Raw genomic sequence first — 12,016 nt, forward strand, 5'->3', positions numbered from 1 at the left:
TGGCCTGTTTCTGTGCTGTGGTGTTCCGTGACTCTATGACTGCCTAGGCCAGAAGGTGATACCAATAGACCACAGGTGGTTAAAAAGAAACCTGTTCAGTTTAGACTGAATTTTCTGTCACAGTTCAGTTAATTAGGGAATGTCTGGAGACTCATTTCAAACTCACCCAAATCTTTGAAGTGTTGATAGTTGTACTGAGTCTCTACAAACAATTTCACTAACGTAATGAAACATCATTCTCACATTAATCTCACAATCTGTCAGCGTGGCACAGATCTGCTCTCCTGTAATGATAGAGGCATCAACTGAATGTTCTGTTGTGTTAAAGCACCTGGCGCTGGTTTGCCAAATCTGTAAAAATATTAACATGCTTCACTGGTAGGATGCGTCTTCAAAGCTAAACTCAGTGAGCCCCATCTCGTCACTTAAAGGGGAAAGACAAGCTGAGGTAATGCTGTGCACTGGGACAGGCTGTCTGCTCTAATTGTAGCACAGTGGTGTAGTGGCATACAGTTTAGTCACAGTTATGAATTCAAAGTCATCAGGTCACAGCGCACAGAAATAGACCCTTTGTTCTAAACCCATCTTCAAGATCCAAGCACTAGAACTCTCAGATTTGTTATCACATGGGCATTGAAGCATAACAATGAAATGGGTCATTTGCATGAACAACCAACACGCCTGGGGATATGCTGGGGATAGCCTGCTACCGTCACCTCGCATTCTGGAGCCAACAAAGCAGAGCAGTATGGTCTGGATCTTCTCTGTGCCATTCTACGTTCCTGAGAATCATTGGATTGTGCATAATTAGGCACTTGACAAGAGTCTATAAAAGGAAGCTCGGTTTAAGTGGAGCAGCCATTGTGTGACTGGGTCAAAGTTCGAGTAGGGAGTTCAGGCTTGGCTCTTAGAGGCTTCAGTGAGGAGAGGTAGGTGCTGTAGATAGATCTTTTCATGTAATTTTTCTTTCTTTCTTTTTGCACAGTTAGAACAGAGGAGATGCCAGGCAGGATAGTGCAACGTTCCTCTTGCAAGATGTTGGAAGGTATGGAGACCTCCCAATGACACTGATGACTACATCTGTAAGAGTTACATAGAATTGCAGCTTTTTAGAGACTATGTCAAGAATTGGAGCTGGAAGTGGATGAACTCTATATCATTCAAGAGGTTGGCGGGGTTGATAGATAGGACATAGAGGGAGGTCATTACACCCAAGGTGCAGGACACAGTTAACTGGATGACCATCGGCTGAGAAAAGGGGACAAGCAGCTAGTGCAGATCGCCATCCCTCAAAAGCAGTATATCACTTTGGATACTATTGGGGAGGGTGGGATGGAGGAAAGCCATAGTGATCAAGTCAATAGACAATAGACAATAGATGCAGGAGTAGGCCATTTGGCCCTTCGAGCCAGCACCGCCATTCAATGTGATTATGGCTGATCATTCAGTACCCCGTTCCTGCCTTCTCCCCATATCCCTTGACTCCGCTATCTTTAAGAGCTCTATTTAACTCTTTCTTGAAAGCATCCAGAGAATTGGCCTCCACTGTCTTCTGAGGCAGAGCATTCCACAGATCCACAGCTCTCTGGGTGAAAAAGTTCTTTCTGAACATTCTAAATGGCCTACCCCTTATTCTTAAACTGTGGCCTCTGGTTCTGGACTTCCCCAACATAGGGAACATGCTTCCTGCCTCTAGTGTGTCCAATCCCTTAATAATCTTATATGTTTCAATCAGATCCCCTCTCATCCTTCTAAATTCCAGTGTATACAAGCCCAGTCGCTCCAATCTTCCAACATATGACAGTCCCACCATCCCAGGAATCAATCTTGTGAACCAATGCTGCACTCCCTCAATAGCAAGAATGTCCCTCCTCAAATTTGGAGGATTAGAGGTCTTAGTGTGAAGAAAAAGCAAGCTATAGTGAGAGGGGATGTGTTAGCTATGGGAACAGAAAGAAGGTTCTGTGGCCAAGAACAAGATTCCCAGATGGTATGTTGCCTCCTGGGTGCCAGGGTCCGGGATATCTCGGATCGATTCCACAGCATTCATAAGTGGGAGGGTAAGCAGACAGAGGTTGTGGTCCGCATCGGTACCTGTGACATGAATAGGATGAATGACAAGGTCCTGCAAAATGAGTTCAGTGAGTTAGGTGCTTAGTTAAAGGACAGGACCTCCAGGGTTGTAATTTCAAAATTGCTACCTATGTCATGTGCTAGTGAGGCCAGAAATAGGAGGATCATACAGTTTAACTCATGGCTAGGTAGATGGTGCAAGGGGGAGGGCTTCAGATTTTTGAATTATTGGGTTCTCTTTCAAGAAAGGCAGAACCTATACAGAAGGGACAGTTTGCACCTGAACTGGAGGGGAGCTAGTATCCTAGTGGAAAGGTTTGCCAGTGCTGCTCAGTGGGGATGGGCAGCAGGGGGGAAACCAAAGTTCCAGAGCAGTTAGTGGAGCGGTTGTGAGAAAAGATGTCGTTAAGCCTACATCCAAAGTCAGCAATTGGAAGATTGAGCTTGGTGGGACTAATGTTCTGAGCTGCGTAAACTTCAATGCAAGGAGTATAGTAGGAAAGGCATGTGGAATTGTAACGTTCTAGCCATTAGTGAGGGTTGATTGCAGGAGGGGCAGGTCTGGCAGCTCAGTGTTTTGGGGTTCAGTTGATTTAGTCATAGCAGAGTGGGAGGGATAAATAGAGAAGTGATGGCATTACTAGTCAGGGAAAATGTCACAGTAGTGCTCGAACAGGACACAACAGACTGAGACTGTGTGGGTGAAACTGAGGAATAAGAAAGGTATGGCCATGTTATTGGGGCCATATCACAGACCACTCAACAGTTTATGGGACTTAGAGGAACAAATTTGTTAAGAAATCACAGACTGTTGCAAGATCCATAAGGTTGTGATAGTAAGTGATTTTATCTTTCCATTTGTTGACTGGGTCTCCCACACAGTACAAGGGCTTGATGGCATAAAGTTTGATAAGTGTGTTTGGGAAAGTTTCCTTAATCAGTATGTAGAAGTCCCATGAGAGTGTGTGATACTTGATCTGCGATTAGGGACTGAGACAGGACAGGTGACAATGGCTTGTGTAGGGAAACCTTCTCACCTCCTCCATGATGGTAGCAATGAGAAGAGGATGTGGTCTGGGTGATGGGCGTCCTTAATGAAAGTCTGAAAGTGGGTACCACCAGGCTCATGGAGAGCTTCTATCTCACTGTTATCAGACTAATGAATGGTTACCTAGAACGAAAAAATGGATTCTTGACCTCACAATCTCTCTCATTGTGGCCTTGTGCCATGGTGCACATATTCCATGTCAACCATCCCATGGAAAAGTTATTGAGAGCCAAGCATCAGAGTTACCAATGCGCCAGTGTCAGAAATATCACACTCAGGTCAGTGGACATAAAAATAAACGAAAGCCAGGAGCGCAGAGAGCATTTGTTACTTTGACGGTGATTACATGAGCTGTTTAATTTAATTTTCCTTTGACAGACCAGCGCACCATGTCTGGAATGCACCAGACCCTCTGATGTTTGCCAGGACTGCCAGAGCTGCCAGTCCAGGTTTGAATGCAACTATTCAAGTCCATCTGAGAGAGTATCAGAACCAGGTTTAATTTCACTGGAGTATGTTATGAAAGAGATTGTTTAGAGTGGGCGTGGGTGGGATTTGATGTCACACCCCAAATACAATGCCCGCCATGATGTTTGTCCTAATGTTCCCCGAGACATCATGTTGTTGTCCATAAGGACTTGTTGCCAAGTCATGGAGTCATGCAGGCCATTCAGCCTAACTGTTCCATACTGACCAACAAGCCATACTAAGCTATTTTACATTTGCCTGTGTTTGGACAATTTTGCTCTGAACCTTTCCTACCCATGTACCTGTCCAAATATATTTTAATAGTTGTACTGGGTCTTCCTCAACCACTTCCTCAGCTTATTCCATATACATGGGGCACCACAGTAATATAGTTGTTAGCGCAATACTTTTACAGCTGAGTTCAGAGTTCAATTCCGGCAACCTCCAGAAGAATGTTGATGCATCCTTCTCATGTGTGGGCAGGTTTCCACCGAGTGCACTGGTTTCCTCCTAGACTCTAAGGATGCACCAGGCAGTAGGTTAATTGGTCATTATCATGACCTGTGATTCATTATCATAATCACTATGCGCCATGTCAAATGATGTTATTGATCATGGTCTTATCCATGACCATGGCTGCTCTTTTCTACAGAAATAGTTATAAGCGGTTGGCCAACTATGCTTCCCAGGTAGCCCCAAATTCCTTATGAGGACCTGGTCCCCTGGCAGGAGTTGGGAGAACCTAACCTTTTGATCATACCTCCTCTTATTTCCTTGATTCTGCTTGGCAGCTGTGACCTTAGCTGATTCATAAGCCCTTTTCAGCTCCCTTCTTATATCAGACTCATACTTCAGATGAGTCTTCGCTGATAGGTCATCCTCGTCAGTACCAAAACAAAGGTCAATGGGCAACCTCGCCTTGCGCCAAAACATCAGATAATATGGCGACTACCCAGTTGATTCATTTCAGGAACAGTTGTAACAGTGAACCAGATGTCCAATATGTTGACTCCATCTGCGCTTCTTGTGGATCTCCAAGGCTCCACAAGGTTCCAAGGTTCTCCGAGGAAATATAAGGATGGAGTTAAAGGGAAAGTGAAAATAAGAAAAGTTAAAAAGGACAACAGAATCAATGGAGTAGAAAGCTCAAGAAGAGATCATACAGTATGGCCAAGTGAAATAGGAATTGATATGAAAGGAGAGGGGAGTACCAAATTAAAAGTATTATATATGAATACACGAAGTATAAGATAGAGTAGATGAGCTTGAGGCTCAGTTGGAAATTGGTGAGTACGATGTTGTGGGAGTAACAGAGACATGGCTTCAAGCGGACAGGGCCTGGGAAATGAATATTCAAGGATATACATCTTATCGAAAGGACAGGCTGACTGGCAGAGGGGGTGGGGTGGCTCTGTTGGTGAGGAATGATATTCAGTCCCTTGCAAGGGGGGGCATAGAATCAGGGGATGTAGAGTCAGTATGGATAGAACTGAGAAATTCCAAGGGTAGAAAGACCCTAATGGGAGTTATCTACAGGCCCCCAAACAGCAGTCTGGATGTAGGGTGTAAGTTGAATGAAGAGTTAAAATTGGCATGTCGCAAAGGTAATGATACAGATGTCATGGGGGGATTTCAACATGCAGGTAGACTGGGATAATCAGAATGGTACTGGACCCCACGAAAGGGAGTTTGTGGAGTGCCTCCAAGATGGATTCTTAGAACAGCTTGTACTGAAACCTACCAGGGAGAAGGCAATTCTAGATTTAGTGTTGTGCAATGAACCGGATTTGATCAGGGACCTCGAGGTAAAGGAACCATTAGGTGATAGTGACCATAATATGATATGTTTTAACCTACAATTTGAGAAGGAGAAGGGAAAAATCAGATGTGTCAGTATTACAGTTGAACAAAGGGAACTATGGAGCTATGAGGGAGGAGCTGGCCAAAGTTCAATGGAACAATACCCTAGCAGGGAAGACAGTGGAACAACAATGGCAGGTATTTCTGGGAATAATGCAAAAGGTGCAAGATTGGTTCATTCCAAAGAGGAAGAAAGATCCTAAGAGGAGTAAGGGGCGGCTGTGACTGACGAGGGAAGTAAAGGGCAGTATAAAAATAAAAGAGAAGTATAACATAGTAAAGATGAGCGGGAAACCGGAGGACTGGGAAGCTTTTAAAGAGCAACAGAAAATAACAAAAAAAGCAATACGCCAAGAAAAAATGAGGTACAAAGGTAAACTAGCCAAGAATATAAAGGAGGATAGTAAAAGCTTCTTTAGGTATGTGAATAGCAAAAAAATAGTTAAGACCAAAATTGGGCCATTGAAGACAGAAACGGGTGAATTTATTATGGGGAACAAGGAAATGGCAGATGTGTTGAACAGGTACTTTGGATCTGTCTTCACTAGGGAAGACAAAAACAATCTCCCAGATGTAATAGTGGTCAAAGGAACTAGGGTAAAGGGTGAACTGAAGGAAATTTATATTAGGCAAGAAACGGTGTTGGATTGACTGTTGAGTCTGAAGGCTGATAAGTCCCTGGGACCTGATGGTCTACATCCCAGGATACTTAAAGAGGTGGCTCTAGAAATCGTGGATGCATTGGTAATCATTTTCCAATGTTCTATAGAATCAGGAACAGTTCCTGCTGATTGGAGGGTGGCTAATGTTGTCCCACTTTTCAAGAAAGGAGGGAGAGAGAAAACAGGGAATTATAGACCGGTTAGCCTGACGTCAGTGGTGGGAAAGACACTGGAGTCAATAATAAAAGAGGAAATTATGACACATTTGGATAGCAGTAGAAGGATCAGTCTGGGTCAGCATGGATGTATGAAGGGAAAATCATGCTTGACTAATCTTCTGGAGTTTTTTGAGGATGTAACTATGAAAACGGACAAGGGAGAGCCAGTGGATGTAGTGTACCTGGACTTCCAGAAAGCTTTCGTTAAAGTCCCACATAGGAGATTAGTGGGCAAAATTAGGGCACATGGTATTGGGGGTAGAGTACTGATATAGATTGAAAATTGGCTGGCTGACAGGAAGCAAAGAGTAGCGATTAACAGGTCCCTTTCGGAATGGCAGACTGTGACCAGTGGGGTACCACAAGGTTCGGTGCTGGGACCGCAGCTGTTTACAATATACATTAATGATTTAGATGAAGGGATTAAAAGTAACATTAGCAAATTTGCTGATGACACAAAGCTGGGTGGCAGTGTGAAATGTCAGGAGGATGTTATGAGAATGCAGGGTGACTTGGACAGGTTGGGTGAGTGGGCAAATGTATGGCAGATGCAGTTTAATGTGGATAAATGTGAGGTTATCCACTTTGGTGGCAAGAACAGGAAGGCAGATTACTATCTAAATGGAGTCAAGTTAGGAAAACGGGAAATACAACTAGATCTAGGTGTTCTTGTACATCAGTCAATGAAAGCAAGCAAGCAGGTACAGCAGGCAATGAAGAAAGCTAATGGCATGCTGGCCTTTATAACAAGAGGAATTGAGTATAGGAGTAAAGAGGTCCTTCTGCAGCTGTACAGGGCCCTGGTGAGACCACACCTGGAGTATTGTGTGTAGTTTTGGTCTCCAAATTTGAGGAAGGACATTCTTGCTATTGAGGGAGTGCAGCGTAGGTTCACAAGGTTAATTCCCGGAATGGCGGTATTATCATATGTTGAAAGATTGGAGCGACTGGGCTTGTATACACTGGAATTTAGAAGGATGAGAGGGGATCTGATTGAAACATTTAAGATTATTAAGGGATTGGACACGCTGGAGGCAGGAAGTATGATGGGTAAGTCCAGAACTAGAGGCCACAGTTTAAGAATAAGGGGTAGGCCATTTAGAACAGAGATGCTGAAAAATTTTTTCACCCAGAGAGTGGTGGATACGTGGAATGCTCTGCCCCAGAAGGCAGTGGAGGCCAAGTCTCTAGATGCATTCAAGAGAGAGTTAGATAGAGCTCTTATAGATAGCTGGGTCAAGGGGTATGGGGAGAGGGCAGGAACGGGGTACTGATTGTGTATGATCAGCCACGATCACAGTGAATGGCAGTGCTGGATAGAAGGCTACTCCTGCACCTACTGTCTATTGTCTATTGTTCCGAGCATGTCTAGCAAGGTCTGATTAAACCTCTCAGGCTGGGGATCACCCTGCAGGTGATAAGGAGAAGTCCTCGACTTCTTGACTCCGAGCATGCTCAGTAACTTATGGATGCGCCTGCTCTCGAAATCCTATCCCTGATCACTGTGTATCTGCCTGGGGAGGCCATACTAAATGAAATACTTCTCCCATTACACTTTGGCCACCATGGATGCCCTCTGGACCTTGGTAGGGAAGCCTACGCATATCTGGTGTAGTGATCTGTGATGACTAAAACATTCGCCATATTGCTGGCATCTGGCTCTATTGACAGGAATTCCATACACACTAGGTCCAGGGGGCCTTGCAATCTGCAACTGGGACAAGGGAGCTGCCCTCGTAGGCATTGTCTTCCTCCGTGTGTATTGAATGCACGTCTTGCAGTACTCTTCGACCTCTGGCTTCATTCAGGGCCAGTAGAACCGATCTCTGAGCAATCCATAGGTCTCTTCAACCCCCAGATGTCCAGAATCATCATGAAGTGACTTCAATAGCATCCTCTGATACTACTCAGGGAGAACCAGCTGGGAACACCGAGCTCGTGCGGAGATGATGTGACCGATATAGGATCTGGTTCCTCAACTCCAGTCTGGGCCATTCTGTCAGTAACGGAGGCACCACAATGTGTTTCATTGTCTCCGCCTGAGCCACGTCTCCCTTTTTGACCGCTGACCAAATGGTACTGATGCTAGGGTCATCTCGCTGAGCAGCTGCCACTTCCCCAAAACTCAATTCTGGTAACTGGTTTATCTTCAGAGCAGTCAGGTTACAGTAAACTTGTGGAATGGCATCATCAGAAGCTCCCAATTGACCTACCACCCGACCCTGCCCTTGCCTTCCATCTGCCTTCACCATGATGACAAACTGACACGTGGCTTTCACCCCTAGGGCAGGAACTTTCTCCCACTCTTCATCCATGTCCAGCTCTTCATGTGCACGTCAGTATCAATGTTCCTACTTCCCAGCCGATACTTCAGGCTGAAATCATAGGCTGCCATTGCCACTAACCACCTGTGGCATCCAGTTATGTGGACGTCAGGAAATAAGTTAGGGGATTGTTATCCATCCTCACCTCAAACTTGGTACCATAGAGGTGGGCACTCAACTTATCCATTTCAATGCCAGAAACTCCAACCTGTGCATGAGATATTTTTCTCAGAGAGACTCCGGTTGACAAACACAACAGGTCTCAACCTGGTGCCCTGGTCCTGATACAGGACACCCCCTGAGCCCTCTGTGCTGACATCTATATACAGTACATATGGCAATCGGGGTCTACAAAAGCCAGTACAGGTGCCTGGGTCAGTGTCTCCTTCAGCCACTGAAAGGCCTCTTCACATTTCACATCCCACCTCGGTCCAAAAGGCTTCGAAGGGCTAAGATATTCTTTACTCTCCTTTCCTTTTGTCCTCCTCCCTGTCTTCCCCAAGGGAAGATAACTGCACAGGAGCTGATTTAAAGGGAGACTCACTTTCGCGTAGCCCTTCATGAACCTCCAATAGTAACCACAGAACCCAAGCAACAAGCGCAAAGTGCACACAGTCTGGGGCCTTGGTCTGGTGGTCACCGCCTCTATCTGTAACTACTCATTCCCATGAGACTGTGGGCTCAACATAGCTGACAGACATCTTGCAGAACTGGCACTTGTCCAGGGAAGGTTTTAACCCTTCAGCTTTCAGTCAGCCCACCACCTTCAGTAGCCTCTCTTCATGCTCTTCCAAGGAGGACCCAAACACTATGAGGTCATCCAGATACACCTAGCAAGTTTATATCCACCGTTTTCTCTATGACACGCTGAGAAGTTGCAGGGGCTTCTGATATGCCCGGGGGCATCCTTTTGAACTGGAAGAATCCCAGTGGGCATATGGCATAAATGCCATCTTCTCCTTGTCAGTCTCACTCACGGGGATCTGGTAATATCCTCTCCTCAAGTCCAGCACACTGAACCACTTCACACCACTCAGACGGGCCAGCACATCTTCAGTTCTTGGGACCGTATGCTGCTCGGGAGTGGTACGTCTGTTCAGAGTCCTATAGTCCACACACATCCGTACCTTCCCATTCTTTTATTGGGCCACTATTGCTAGGGACGCATAGGGGCTTTGGGATTCGGTGATGATCCCAGCTTCCTTCAACTGACCCAAATGCTCCCGTACGTCTTCCACTAGTCGCCATGACCTGAATGGGGTGTCCTCAGTCAGCCAGATAGTGTGATGAGTTTTCTTCGAACAATCCACATCAAACTCGTCAGTGGAAAAGACACCTTCCAGTTTCAACATCTTCTCTACTACTCTTCTCTTCCAACCTACAGGCACCGGGGAGTCCCGGAAGTCGAATGACTCAGCGGTCAACTTTCCCCCTTTTACCAGTAGTTTCTCCCCGGCTTGTCTCACAGGGACATAAGACATTACTGTCACTGGGAAAAGATGCGCCAGGGGCATCCAGTGCTTGAAGGTGACCTCCCTCTTCGTAGTGTTCCTGACAATCACCGCCACCCTGTTCACATGTACAACCGAGGGCTTCTGCAGTTCGGGCCTCACCAGTACCCCAGCAGGTAATCCCGATTCCTCCTCGTGGTCTTCCGGAGTGTCCACTAAGAGGGCCTCACCCTTGGACATTCCCGGACATTTAGGTTTTCCTATTACTCTTGCTACTTCCTTGGGCCCTAACACGATTGACTTGGACTGGGTGAACCACACAGTCCCTCGTCTAAACTCATTATCCAGCCCAATGCAGCCACGCACTTCCACGAAACTCTGGTGAATGGGCCATGTTCCCAGGAAGCTCTCTCCAGCTTTCTCGTTGCTGGCTGCCATGAGCCTCCTCCTGATAGTATTATTGGTCCCCACAAGCATTGAAATGCCACCCTTCTCAACAGGGTCTGGACAAACTAGTGCTAATGTATCAAGGGCCTCAGCCACTCTCACATCGGCCTCCAAAAACTCTAGTTTCACTGATAAGTAACCATCGTATGGATAATCACCCGCACTAAGACCCAGATCTTTTGTGCACTGAATGGCATCAATGGTAAATGTGTCAAATACTGGTTGTAAAATGAATGGTACAGCAAAGTGACCTGCGATCCTGTGTTGAGTATTGCTCTAGCATGACTACCCTCTATCTGTAACGATACACTGCAGCTCGGCCCCACTAAGCTTTCAGGAATAGTCCAAACAGGAGGAAATCTGCAGATGCTAGAAATTGAAGCAACACATACACAAAATGCTGGTGGAACACAGCAGGTCAGGCAGCATCTATAGGGAGAAACACAATCGACATATCGGGCCGAGACCCTTCGTCAGTGATAGGGTCCTTTGCTTTAGGATATTCCTTGATATAAGGCTGGAAATGTATTCCCCCCCCCCCACCTATATGCCAGGCCATCCCCTCATTTTCCCAACGACTCTCTCTGCTTAGGTACCCGGGGGCTCACTCTCCGAAAGGTTTCCTGTCGTTCACACTCCCGCCTGAAGTGTCCCTCTTCACCACAGTTATAACAGACAATATCAGCCGCTTCCCTTCTCGCATGACAATGGCTGATAGCAGCCCTCCGCATAGTCCGTCCCCTTAGAGGATCTGCCTCCCTATCAGCTCCATCATATGGGGGGAGGAGGGGTTCACACCCACTGATAACAACCGGGACATCTCATCTCTCAACTCTGCCACAATCTCCTCCTCTCGTACTTCTCTGACCAGCTCAACAAATGAGGGAGGAGGTTGTGTCTTACGGGACAGTCGGAGACCCCGAGCAATCATGTCATGGGTCTGGGCACCCCTGGCTATCTGGTCCATTCCTAACTGATCCACCTCAACCACTTGAATGGCCCCTCTGCGCCACAAGCCATTTAGCTGCCTCTCCAGCTGAAAAATGTTGGCAGAAAGCTTCTCCCCATTCTCGTGACTCATGTTCTGAAACCCCACCATTGGGCTCCCTGCCAAGCCAAATGCATTTTCCAATGCCCCCATATAATCGGCAGTATTAGCTAGGGGGTACAGGGTTTTCACAGCTCTCAGCAGCCCGTCCACTCAAACTTTCAACCACTCTCTGTCGCTATATGTCATCAGAGCACTGCCACTCATCTAACAACTGAGAGGTCTGCTCCGCCCAAGTCTCACAGTCCTCTTGCCCTTTTGGGGTGGGTGTTAGTCCAGAAAATAGGCAGAGCCTACCATAGCTGGGACGTTGGACCTGGGCATTTTTCCATTTATTCACCAGAGAGGTAAGGGCGGATACTAACTCAGAATTCTCGCTCCTCCCTGGGGGGCATGGACTAATTAGGCATTCCAAGT

General features: G+C 46.4%; 1 long non-coding RNA gene across 2 annotated transcripts in view; it reads left to right on the plus strand.

Moving 5' to 3' along the window:
- The first annotated feature begins 872 nt into the window (after positions 1-872).
- Positions 873-12,016, plus strand: part of LOC132401527 (uncharacterized) — a 30,980-nt gene continuing 19,836 nt past the window's right edge. For both annotated transcript variants that reach the window (XR_009514595.1, XR_009514596.1), the window contains exons 1-2: positions 873-929; positions 3,500-3,570. This is a non-coding gene — a long non-coding RNA (uncharacterized LOC132401527). The remainder of the gene's footprint in view (positions 930-3,499; positions 3,571-12,016) is intronic.

Source organism: Hypanus sabinus, chromosome 11 (assembly GCF_030144855.1).
Source record: "Hypanus sabinus isolate sHypSab1 chromosome 11, sHypSab1.hap1, whole genome shotgun sequence".
Classification (NCBI taxonomy): Eukaryota; Metazoa; Chordata; class Chondrichthyes; order Myliobatiformes; family Dasyatidae; genus Hypanus; species Hypanus sabinus.